Source organism: Dermacentor silvarum, chromosome 11, assembly GCF_013339745.2.
Source record: "Dermacentor silvarum isolate Dsil-2018 chromosome 11, BIME_Dsil_1.4, whole genome shotgun sequence".
Taxonomy (NCBI): Eukaryota; Metazoa; Arthropoda; class Arachnida; order Ixodida; family Ixodidae; genus Dermacentor; species Dermacentor silvarum.
In genome coordinates, this window is record NC_051164.1 from 109236539 (window position 1) to 109249631 (window position 13093).

Genomic DNA, 13093 nt, shown 5'->3' on the forward strand with positions numbered 1-13093 from the left:
TGCGAACATATTTATTGACCCGATCGGTGGTCGTCGTGACGATAGATACGCACACACATTCGCGTATAACCTCTGTTATTAAATCTGTCCGTCACGTAAGACGGACATACCCCTTTAAGCAATGGCTCACAACCCCGTAAACACGGCCTCCCCATTACGACGACAGAAGAGAAGTGAAATTCTGCACTGGAATGATGAGCGGCAACGGAGCCAGCTGTGAAAGAAGACGAACGCGTGAGCAGTGGCACGAGCGCGTTCGCGCGGTTGCGCCGAGGGGCGCCAACCCTTCCCCCTTGGTCGCCTTATCAGGCGCACAGTATACGCCACGCACTACGTTATACATTCACAGAGGCACATCGTTTTAGACACAGGTGGCCGTTAAACCGAGCTCCGACGCGAGCGGCGATTTGCTTTTGTTGTTGGCTCTTTCACTCTCACTTTTTAGGGGGATAGTTTTAGGGGCGAAGCTCCTTAGGGTGTGGGTCTGTCCCTCCTCTGTAGTATGTAGTAGTAGTAGTAGTAGTAGTAGTAGTAGTAGTAGTAGTAGTAGTCGTCGTCGTCGTCGTCGTCGTCGTAGTAGGTAGCCACGTCTACTTTTATCAGAAAAAAAAAATTCCGAAAGTTGTGTCCGTAGCGCGGAATCGAACCAGGCACCCCTCGCTTCCGAACGTGCGGCGCTAACCACTACGCCACGAAGCGCACATGGACACACGCACCACGATGAGAATAAATACCCAACATTAACGAAAGACTGCGCGTTTCTAACGCGTTTGTGCTAGCGCGTTACGGCCCGTGTAAGAAGCTGGTGTAAGACGCTGTGAGAAGAGTGTACAAGACGTGATCGGGGCACACTCCGCGACGATCGGTACGACGAATCTCGCTACTCGCCTTTGTGAAGGGGGTCGGTCTGGGCCACGGAGAAAGAATAATTATTCTTTCTCCGTGGTCTGGGCCAACGCAATCACCAGTGCGATTACGCGGCAGCAACTTGAGAGTGCAGATTTCATGGATGAAGTCCTCAACCGAACAAATTAAAGTTGATTTTGTATATATACACAGTGTTTCTCACGTCTTTACATGATGATCGACTGGGCGAATTACACGGAAGATTCACGGTTTACCGATGATTCCCCCCGGAGCTTCGCCCACTCATCATCATTCACCCCGTGGATATGCGGTGATTTTTTTCCGCGTGGACGGCTTAAAATCCCGGATCCTAGCCATGGGAAGCTACGCTGTAAAACAATAGTTTCTGTACATAAAACTGCAGCTCAGCGAACTTGCGACAGCGAGTTGTTAAGTTCTGCGCCCGAATCGACTAAAACATCTTATGCTAGAATTGTTTGTAATAGCAAACGCCAGCTAATACTGATGCTGGACATATTGGCGAAGCGTCAGGCCAATCGCAAAGCACGCTTACGAACGGAATGCAAGAAAGCCATAGGTACAAAAAAAAAAAAGCTTCGTATTAATACCAGGGAAAATGCGAAGTGGCTAAAACACAGTGCTACGCACTCCAAGTTCGTGGTCTCCAAAGATGCAAACTCCATGTGCGGCTCAGAAAGAAAGAAAGAAAGAAAGAAAGAAAGAAAGAAAGAAAGAAAGAAAGAAAGAAAGAAAGAAAGAAAGAAAGAAAGAAAGAAAAGGCCCACGGCAATTCCACGCGCAAAACGTTTTGTGAGCGCCGAATTATATCAGATCCGCAAACTCGAGAGGTCTAGGGACGATGACGCGAAACCTGTGCTTATCGGAGTACGGTGGCAGAGAAACATCCCCCCCTTTTGCACACCGAGTGCAGGAAACTCGAGGGCATTCCGCTGCTTGCCGAGCGGAAACGTGTGTTTAGCGTCGTCGTCGAATGCCGCCGAGCCAGCTCCGCCCTCCCTTACACAAACACACACACACAGGAAGACTCGTATTTCCGCGCACAGCCACGACACGCCCTACAAACATCCGCGATCAGCGGGCCGAGAGCTGTCCACGTATATAAGCGCGGAATCGATATAGCTTCGAGGATCCGCGATTCTTCCGCGGCGCGTGCACTCAAAAAGCGCGAGGTTGGCAGATGACGAAGACGAGGCAAAGTTTCGTGTTCGCGCACGGGCCTCGACCATGAGCTTCTTCCTCGAATCCACCGGGCTCATGATGACGATGATGATGTGGACGTGACAGCAAAGTAAAAAGAAAATGTGAACAACCACCACCCCGAAGACGCCAAAAAACAACCACGTCTTGGCCAATTCTTCATAGTGGGTACGATCCATTCACAGAGGGCAAACAAACGAACAAATAAACTTCGCTCGACTGCGATGGAAAAGCTTGCGATGCATTGGATTTTTTCATTGGGTAAATGCGATTTAAGCTCAAAATTCGGCACTTAAAGCTTCCTTTCGTTTTCAACAAATTTAGTTCCATTTGTTTTATTTTTGTTTTTCATGTAAGAACTTATTTTAGTAAATTATTTCCCTCGAAACTATCTCTTGATTCCAACCTACGTATTCTCAAATATTGTTCAAACTGTTAGATTTCTTGTTTCTTATTTTGTATTACCCCTTTCTTGACCAGCCCCTCACAGTGAGTATGTTCCACTAACTCCAAGGTTCTGTACATCTACATTCATATTGGTTATCGCCCTCACTTGGTCTACGCATACAATATGAGCATCCATCTTTGGAGATTAGCAACGCATGCCAACAATCTCGTTCTTTTTTACATTTTTATAGTGTGTCTTCATCTTTGAATACTAAGCTACATTATTTGTAACAGAAAGTTCGCTCCATTGCATGCGCCATCACTGCGCTATCACTGTTCCAGTCGTTTACTACCGTAGTCTCCAGATCTATACGTTTCCCGCACTGCTCCTATAGCTACGCTCACATATATCGCTGGATGGTGTTCTCACAGAACGTGCTCCATGCTTCCTGCGCCATTCACACACACTGTGCGTTCGTGAGGACACGAGCACCTTTCCTAAAAAAAAAAAGAAAAAAAAACATGGTGGAAAACGCCACCAACCTCGTCCTAACCAGCGCAGAAAATCACATCACCCTCCCCACATGTAGGGTAGCAAACTGGACAAAGTCTCGTTAACCTTCTTGCCCTTCCTTCTCTCTCACACACACATTCACACGAGGACGCAAAACGTAGACAGAAGGCTCTGTCTAAGTTTTTTTTAATCCTCGTGTGAATTAACTTTCTGCGCTGGTTGACTGATATGAATTCGCAATTCGACCTTGCCTAATTCAGCACCTTAAAAGTTACTTTCCTGATATATATCTTAGCCTTTAAAGCACGTCTACACATTTAATTAAGCATTTCGGTAGATATATGAAGTTCATCACGTGTTTTCACTTTCTCTGGTGCGACCAATATTCGTCGACCGTTTGATTATGCTTCTGATGCTCCAAACCAATGGATGATGAAGTGAGTACTACTGTCTAATACCTGTATATAGCAGCAAATACATCACCGCTGTATATAGTACAAGCCCAAGCGATTGATGCATAAGTAGTAAATGCGCATGACATGACAGCGTATGCCACGGTAAACTATTTACTTTCCAGCGCGAAATACAAGCAAAAAAAAAAAAAAGAAAAAGAAAAAAAAACATCCAGACCATTTCCGCATTTTTGTATCGGCGCTTGCCCAACTCCCCTGATGGTGACGTAACCAGTGACGCATTTGGCTTTGGGTCAAACCGACAGTGACTCAAGGAGGAGACGACAACGGGCGCACACAACTGTATACCAGCCCACATTTGCACCCGCAGTTCAATGACATCACTTTTCGTCAAGCGTGGATACGGACAAGATTACTGCGTTCGCTACGCGACCATGGATGTACGAGTACATCGAAAGACCCGCGTCTCGTCGACCTCCCAGCACCTAAAAGCGTCTCGCCAAGTTCTAATATCCCACCGTTTCCAGCGAACGCTTCCGCGAGTTGCCGCAAGATCACTCGCAACATCTGTGCCAAAAATATTCAAGCGACGCCGCGCGTTCAGTGGACTCGATATCTTTCTATGTCGCAGGCTTCACTTCCTCTTCAAGGCAACAGTACAGCACGCTCCATCTCTGCGTTTCTCTCTTTCTCCTTTTTTATCATCCCGGGCACTCGGGAGAATACCAACGCTGCACGCATTATAAGCCTTCGGCGATACGCCGGCCGCGTGATTTTCACCAGGACAGAAAAAAAATAAAGAAAAAAGAAACCGTAACTATATCACTAAGGAGCTCATGGACCAGGCTTACATTTCCCTATACACGGGCGAACGGTTATACATCGGCGCGCGTAGAGAGTGGATATTTAGTAGCATAAAGTGCGAGGCTTATCGATTACAGGGACGGTGTGCCGTGGAGTCCCCCCGCCCACTTTACTTAACCGAATCTGACCTCCCTCCCTTGAACCCTTCAATATCTTTTTCTGCGCACATACGGTCCGAAGTGTCGCCGCTTGTGCTTATCGGCCAGACGAGCAACGCTTGCACTTTGCACGCAGGCATGCGACCAGCACGTGACCACAGATTGTATAACATTATCTATACCGCAGCGTGGGCAGATGGCTCACATATATAGGACCACGTAATGTAGGCCGTGTGCAGCGGCTTCTATATAGCCTGAGAAAACGGCGACTGTTTTTACAGTCCTGTGCACCACGAATAATCTACGCCAGGTGTGTTTTCTTGCACGGAACACTTTCTTTTAAAAAAACATTGTCACATGTAAACTGCTGCCGTTTTTGGCAGATAGGCTGCGTGGGTAAGCGGGCATTAGCAGCAAGAAAATTTTCAACAATAGCTTTGCAAATTACCTATATTCCGTTAATTAACTTTTTATTTGCACACTTTCGGAAACATTTTGTGACTGCGAAATTCAAGCCGAGGAGCAGTGAAGTCACGTCTGCATAGCAGAAATTTCTTCGAAATACCCGTCCTCAAATTATATATATTTTTTAAATGCCTGTTCCATTTGAGAGCGTCCTGAAGTGTTGAAGACCCGCTTTTGACAAACTCTTAACTATAATGCCAATTGTATTTCGTAGCACATTTTACGGCCGGGAAAGTGGTGCTGGTGTGAGGATTCATGCTAAGGAGACACGACTTGCCTATACTGCGCTGCTTCATTTTCGTAATTACAATTGTTAACACGTACGTACTAACGTTAGTAATTTAAAATTAGCGCATTTTAGGTAACTAGCGCAATTAGCGTTGTCATCTTGTGTAATATGTCCGCCTAGCCACGTAGCTTATCTGCAAGGACGGCAGGGGCCCACATGTTACAGTAAGGAAAACACGTAAGAAAAAAAAAAAGAAAAAGTAAGAAAAAACGCATAATAAAGTTCCGATCCTGGTATACCAGGATCGGAGCACAAACTGCAAAATTCTGTAATATGCGATCAGCAATACCTTTACTTGAGCGAGTCGGTTCGTAACGAGGAACAATCTCTATGTAAATTTAGTTTTATTTTTCAAACTGTTGTTTCAAAATTTTGTAATCACTATAGTTACAGAAATACGGAGGAATTGGAAGATCATATATATATATATATATATATATATATATATATATATATATATATTACGCGATACGTGTCGTCGCAGTAACCATAGGGGTCGCCATAAGTCAACCCACAGTTGAGGTACCATCGACGGGCGGCTCACGAGCGTCAGTCACCCAATTTTATGTATAGACGGCTCCCAACAATTCACCTGCGTTTATACCAGCGATCTTACTTACGAAGTTCCTGCGCATGCGCCCATGGGATTCACCGCCCACCCACGAGTCTCCACCGAAGGTGGCGGCGGCGAAGCGCATCGGCACATATACAGCACTTGCGCGTACAACGCGCACTATATAGGAGACAAAAGGCGTTCGAGGCACACACAACCGCCCCCGCTGGCCAAGGTGAAAGCATTCGGTCTAGCACCAAGGCCAACGACGAAGAGGAGAATGGGGGCGAAGAGCGGCGCGAAAGGAATGCGGTGAAGAAGGGCTTCCAGGTTGCAAAGGGCTAGAAGGGGCCAATGTGACCGCAGCTGATACGCAGAAATGGACTCTGTCAACATCGAGAGATAAGAGCGCACATTTCGTCGTCTCATTATCGCCTCCAGCGAGCTACACATGCACGTAGACATCCCAAACCAAAGGCACAACAGAAACAAATTGCGAAACGCGAAACTCTGCGCCTTCATCAGCAGACGGAAACGAGCAATGCGATATTAAGTCGGGCACGTACTTGAGGTATAACAGCAAACACTGCGCGCTAATCCTTACGGGCTCACCGTGAGCCCGTTCTGTGATCTATACCGAGATATGGGGTTGGTTCCCACCTAGGTATCAGACGATAGCTTAAAGACTGCGCGCGAACTCGGTGAGCTTCTGTTGCGATATCCCTCGAGCGTATTTGTGACCAATTTGTTTACCGAGTTGTATATACAGCACTGCAGTCTTCCGCGATTCAGATCGACGTATCACCCAACAGCCCGGTAAGACTAACTACGCCCCAAGGGGTGCGTGGCCACGGGACTGGCTTATCTCAACAGTGCACGAGAAACTCCTTACAGCCATATTTTGTACCTGTCAGAAAAAAAAGAGCCGTAAGATAAGAGATGTAAGTTCTGTATAACAGTAGCCTTTTACGTGGCACTTGTGCGTCTTGGTGGCGCAGACGCATAATTAAAACACCGGACACCTCACGACCGAACTTGGCGCTGCTCTAACCGCAAAGGTCAGTCACGACTGGATTATACAAAGACGACAAAAAGCCGACTTTAGTCGCAAGCGAAAACGGTTCTTTGCACAGCATAACCTTACTACAATCTCGCACGGCAGACAGCGCCCCCTCAGGGACTGTGAGAGAACTCTGTGAGAACTATATATTTCCCCCTCGCGATCGAGTGACCGCAAGGCCAGCCGCGGCTTCCCGCACTTTAATTAGGGCGCACGAGACAGATTGGTATCATTTACTCGGAACACAACACTGACCTTCTCTTCCCCTTTCGTAATTTACTTTTTGGCAGGTTAGGCATCCACCGAGGTCGTTCAGTACCATTACAGGTGACGAGTTCGTTCTTATAGCGCAGAGCTCTGAATCAAGGCCGACCACGGCTGTCAGTCAGTGACATGCGCAGCTGTCTCGTGAGCTATACTTAAACGTTATGCGTTCATTACTGCGTGTGCGCTCGGCAAGTGCTACCTGTCACCCCAGAACACCTCGCTTACGAACGTTTGGCTTCGGAGTTCTGTATACGTCACTGTACTCTTCTGTTCAAAAGGAGAGCACAGTGACGTCTTTTTCTTTCCATTTATTCGCACGGTCCGTCATACGGCATAACATATACGCAAATGCGTGAAGGCCTTCTTCGTGCAGAAGCTGCGTCAGTGATTAGTGGAATGTATTGTCCAGGATCCCCAACAACACGCATAGTCTTTCAGGAGGCGTCGTTATTCCAACACGAGAGAGAGAGAGAGGTGATATGGGTAACACAGGGAATTTAACTAGACTGAGCCCTGTTAGCTATACCCTGCACTCGGAGACAAACTTAGAAGAACACAATGCGCTTACGCGTCGATTTGTTCTCGCTCAAGATTCGTAAAAGTTAAAAAAACATTGTTCGGTGAAATCGCTGGCATTAGTTTGTAACGGTTTCCTGGACCTTTAGTTGCCGTACTATGCGAGGTATACATGATACGTATATAGTTCTTAATTTTTATTCTTTTACTAGATAAGCAAGACAAGCAAAGATGCGAAATGTTTTGTTGAACGCTTCAGACCAACAGATGTGACCTTGCAGCGAAATTTGAGGAAAAAAAAAAAAAAACTCAGGCCATATGTATAAACATTCGTTGCCTTCCCCCGCGTCTGTCGTGCCATCCAACCAAAGGCAAACAGGTGTGGTGCCAGCGACGCTCTCACTCACCGCTGAGAGAACGTCAATCGGTGCCAAATAGGTGGGTGATATACATTTCTTACAGTCTTAACGCAAGAGCAGAAGGCGCAAACCACGGAACGCGTAAACCGCCAACGCAGCAGAGGACAAAATTTTCAAGTCAACAACATCGTCGCCACACGCAGATGCGTAGGTCTTTCTCCTGATACAATGAAAATGTGGGTTACATATCGCCTCGCACCACTGACTGATCGTAAGCAGGGACAGTCAGCGTAAACCGTGCGCCAAGCTCGACCGATATATTTCGGGCACGTGCGACGTCGACACGCGAGAGCTTGCAGCGCGCACTTATCGGCGTAAATAAAACATCTCCTAACACGAGCGAGCGCACACACACGTGCACTATCAGGAGCGAACTATAGAAGGTCGAAACAGAATTGTTACAGTAATGCGCCTCTTCTGCCAGCCAACACACGCCTCGAATGAAATAAAAGAGAAAACGTGGGTGCCTAAGACAAGTGAACCCACGCTCACCACAGGTGGTTCACACTGTCGCTAAACGCACGTGCCACATTTGTGTTTTGTTTCCCTAAATACGTCGCCCAAAACCGTGCAGTTCAGGAGCGATGCATTCTGTTTGAGAGACTATGGCGTCGTACACTTCGGCGCTATAGCACACGATTGTGGCGCAATGTATAGGTGTCGGCGTGAAGTCGGGTGACCGATACACACAAGTCCCGTATACTGCAATACTACTCGACCACAAAGTGTACAGCGTTATAATAAGGTCTGCGGACGGAGAAAACTGGTGGCGCTGACTCACTATAAGCGCTGCGTGAGTGCGTTAATTAGCCTTTTCCAGAGCTCCGACACAGAATTGCATGACTTCACAGAGCACGTACGTTTTACAGCGTCACCTGCTTCAGAGGGATGATGACGATGATGATACAGTTTATTAAATAAAAAGATGAGAGGGATAGAGAGGAGACGATGTGGTACCGCGGAACAACACAGCGGGACAGATATAATCGGTATATAGGCTCGCTGCCATGTTTGGATAAGCAAGTCATTGGGCACCAGAAGTGTGGCGAATGCTACGAGTCCGGCGAAATCTGCGAAAGCTGTACGCCAGTACGTCAGCACTAAGCTAAAGAGCGCGGCACGCGACAGGACCTCGTTCCTGGGCTGGCGGCGGCACGCGCAGCTTTTGCCGCACTGCGCGCGTCTCTTGTAACGACTCGCTGAACGCGCTTCCAACTACGTGGGCCAGACGCATGGCTGCCCGGCGCCCTTTCTTTCTTCCTGCATACTCCGGGTGTACTTAAGACAAAAGCGGGCGCGCAGGCGCACCGAAGAAGGCGGCCGGGTTGAGAGGATGCGTCGGCACGCGAACACCGCTGCCAGTCGTGGGTGCCTCGCGGTGGTGAAGTGTGTGTGTGTACTCGGAGAGAGAGAGAGCCGCTGGCCTTGGAGAAGAAACGCGGGCGAGCATTCGCGTAACCCCGAGGGCTGCTGCGCTCATCCTCCCAAGGGCAGCAAGAATGCGGACGGCTTCTTCGACGACCACGGACGGGATCGCCTTCTCCGGAGAAAGTCGCGCCGCCTTTGTGCCGCTGGTTGCCACACACACCGCTGCCTACACACACGTCTGCAGGCAGCGCGGTAAATACCGACAATGGCGGCTTTCTTTCCGACGAAAAAAAAAAAAAGACACAGATTCGGAGAGCTCCGAGTCAATGACAGCGCTAAGCAGCTCCATTGCAATGTACCCCTTTCAGATGACATATAGCAACCCCTATCGTATACACCCAACTAATGTTTACGTAGCCGATGCTTAAGACTGACATTCAATATAACATCACCGCGCACTGGGGACACTTTGTGAGTGGGAACAGCGCTAAGGACAAGGACAAAGGCACATTGAGAACGACACGGTGAGCTTCAATGTGCATTTACATTTGTCCGTGTTCTTAGCTTTCATCCTTAGCGTTATTTTTTGTTTCCAAGGCTTCAAACGCGATGTTACAAGCAGTCATGGTGTTACAGGCAGCCGCGTGAAGTTACGAAAAACCGTGATAACCCAATACCTATAGCTTATAACTGCTTAACGCTTAGATACGCTTGGTGCTTGGAAATGAAGATAAGGAATAATAAATAACGTCATAAGAACATTTTAAACCGCAAAACATGAAGATGAGACAAACCCAAGCGCTAGCCATCATTGACATGGTAGACTTCCCTCTGGTAATTTTTGTTGGAATCTACGCTCTACAGCGAATATACACGCTAAAGTGGAAAGCATGAAATAAAATGTCGCCATCTACCGAAGCTAACTTTATCGCCAGCGATGTTTCCCGTCCGAGGTAGCTTACGCACTAAGTCAGGTGGATGAAACAAAAATGTTTTAATTTCGCGAATATATTTCCACCTCGTGGAATCCTGCAGGACTGAACTGCTTAAAGTACTAACCACAAGCGGCGCATTTCGGGCGTATACATGTAAGCCCGTCATCGGTACATTTACTTCGCGTATTCCGATCCCCAAGGCGAACTAACGGCCGAAACAAGCGCGTACATTGCGGCTGCTTGAAGCAGTAACTAAATAGAGGCGCGCTGCCCCAATACAGGTCGCACGGCGCCAAATAAACGCCCAAGCGCCGCGCTGAAATTGAGACCTAAATAAGTGCCTAATGTATAGTTGCCACTGACGTCTTGTTGAGAAACTTGGTGCGTATGCCGTTTACACGCATCAAAAAGAGCACGAAAGAACGGCGGAAAGAATGAAGCTGGGACATCTTCAATGCATACCACACAAAGGAAGCAGCGACTGCGTTGCTTCTGAACAGCCCCAACAAAAAATAAAACAATTTATACATATCTCAGCAATTACTGTCGATGTGACAGCATGGCGCTGCAAGCATATTAAGTGCATCCGACGGTACTCACGGAACAGTCTCTTGCGCTACTGGCCACCTCCTTATCTGCGTCGCTCACGTGACTGTATACTCCGTGACGTGCTACGTGACGTAGAGAATGGTCTCTCCTGCCCGTATACATCCGTACGAGAACTGGCGCGCAGGCTCGGCGGCGAGCGCTCTCCGCGTATACTGTCGCAGCAGCGCTCGCCGTCTCGTCCTCTTCTCAGGTATAGGCGCGCACACAAAACTGCGCAAACGCGAAATTGCCCGCGCGCGCCGTATTCCCGCCTCTGTGTACAGCGAACATGCGCGCACGCTGGACGCCGCGGGCATATTCCCTTGGCAGCCTTCCATGAGCGCCTTTCTTTGAGCATGGTGGAGGAGCACGGGGGATTGTTCGCGGTGTCTCATGTAACGATCACGAGGGGGACACACGGCCTGGCGCAACAGTCGTTCGACAACTAAGCAAATTACAGGTGTAACTATATATACGTGCGGAGCTGTTGTCGCATTGGCCACCGTTTGCGTTGTGAATGGGCTTTGCGGGGCTTCATTATTGTCCTCGGGGGTTTAGTGATCTGCGTAACGCCGATGTCCATAAGGGCAAAACACAAAGGCAGCAGGACACAAATGTGGCCGATTACAACAAGTGAAACCTTATTTCCGACAGAGGGCATATATCAACAGAGGGGGGTCTCGCGAAAGCACAAATCCTTAACGCAGAAGGAAAATGGCGGCAATTTCACTCTTTCGCATCGAAATCGCAATTGTGTTTCCATGGGTCATGCGTGCGAGCGCGGGCGCTAGAGAAAGGCGAAGACATGGTTACCCCCTATACTTAAAATGTTAAAATTAAAGTAGTTAGAGTCAATCAGATTACGACAAGTACAGCTCGAGGTCTGTACTTTTAACGTCACGTCCACTGAGCAACTTGGTTTGGCATGGTATACCACGAACTGGACACACGAAGCGCTTCGTGTGTCCAGTTTATTTGTCCGTGCACAGTCGTTTTCCGCGCTGCATCGTGAGGTCGTGCCCACGTTGGCCGAGCTATTGCTGCGCCATCTTTTGCTCCGGTATAAGTTCGCACCAAACCGTATCGTGTCGCCCCAGCAATCCTTGCATGAAACCCAGCGCCGTTGGCAGCGTTCCATGTGCGGGTCCATTGTGTCTAGTATAGATGGGAGGGAAGGGGTTGCTGCCATGTCGAGGCTTCGAATATCAGCGTGTGTGCGCGCGCGCTGATATGTCGTATAGGTGTCCGCGACTCGACGACGCTCGCTTGCACACACAAAGGTGGCCGAAACCAATTCCCAAAGGTTGAGGCGCGCATCATCGGTCACGTCGGCGGAGAGGCGGCGAGACACTGTCCCGTGACCCACATCGCGCCAGATAAAATGGCAGCGGTAGACGCGTTCGCCCATGCACACACGCGCAACGGCTGCAGCTAGTAACCGCGCCGAGTTTCAGTGGGTGAACGCATTCGGCCGTATTTGTTTGTATTAACTGTATATGCATTCGGTGAAAGAGAACACTGACAGCATGTGAATGACTAGAAAGCTTGCAAGCAAGCAATCTCGTTCGCGAAGGAGTCGAACACGATTATTATTATTATTATTATTATTATTATTATTATTATTATTATTATTATTATTATTATTATTATTATTATTATTATTCCGATGGAGGCTTCCTTTAAGGCATTATGTTTGGCGGAGAATGCGAAACGAATTGTGGACACATTTGCATCATCGTAACATCTCCTTGAAGCATTCGCGCGAAAAATTTACTAATTGGCCCCCCTGCGTTGGTAGCCCCCATTTCTGTTTCACACGCGACTTCCGCCTCCCGCAACGATAAACAATCGTTCAGCTGGTATCCTCCATGCGGCAGCCAGTGCACCTTCCTTTCCCTATTTGCCCTTTCAATCAGAAAACCTCGGAACTCACAACAGTTTTCTTTGTAAAATAAACTTCTTATATACACACACGCGCGCACATACGCACTAATAATGAACAACAACAACAACAAAGACTTAATCGGTGTTGAAAACGTCTGCAATCTATGCACACCAGAAGATCACTCATGTAATTTGCTATATGGTTCTAGCGTGTTGATGGATCCACCTGATGGAAGCTTTTGAATCAGATGGAATTTAGTAGATAAACATTTCGGGTTCGGCGATGCAGGGAAGCCACACGAGCATAGTGCATATGGCGTTGTGCTGCTGAGCCTGAGGCCACGGGTTCGAACCCTGCCGCGGCAGCCGCATGTCGATGGGGGCGATG

General features: G+C 48.2%; 1 protein-coding gene across 3 annotated transcripts in view; it reads right to left on the reverse strand.

Moving 5' to 3' along the window:
* Positions 1-13093, reverse strand: part of LOC119433187 (rho family-interacting cell polarization regulator 1) — a 131415-nt gene that overhangs the window by 43360 nt on the left and 74962 nt on the right. Inside the window, exon 1 of one of the 3 annotated variants that reach the window (XM_049658501.1) lies at positions 10834-10961. The exons of the other annotated variants lie outside the window; for them this stretch is intronic. The gene's annotated coding sequence lies outside the window, so the exon portion shown is untranslated. Of the gene's footprint in view, positions 1-10833; positions 10962-13093 lie in introns of those variants that run through there. 3 annotated transcript variants of the gene reach the window in all.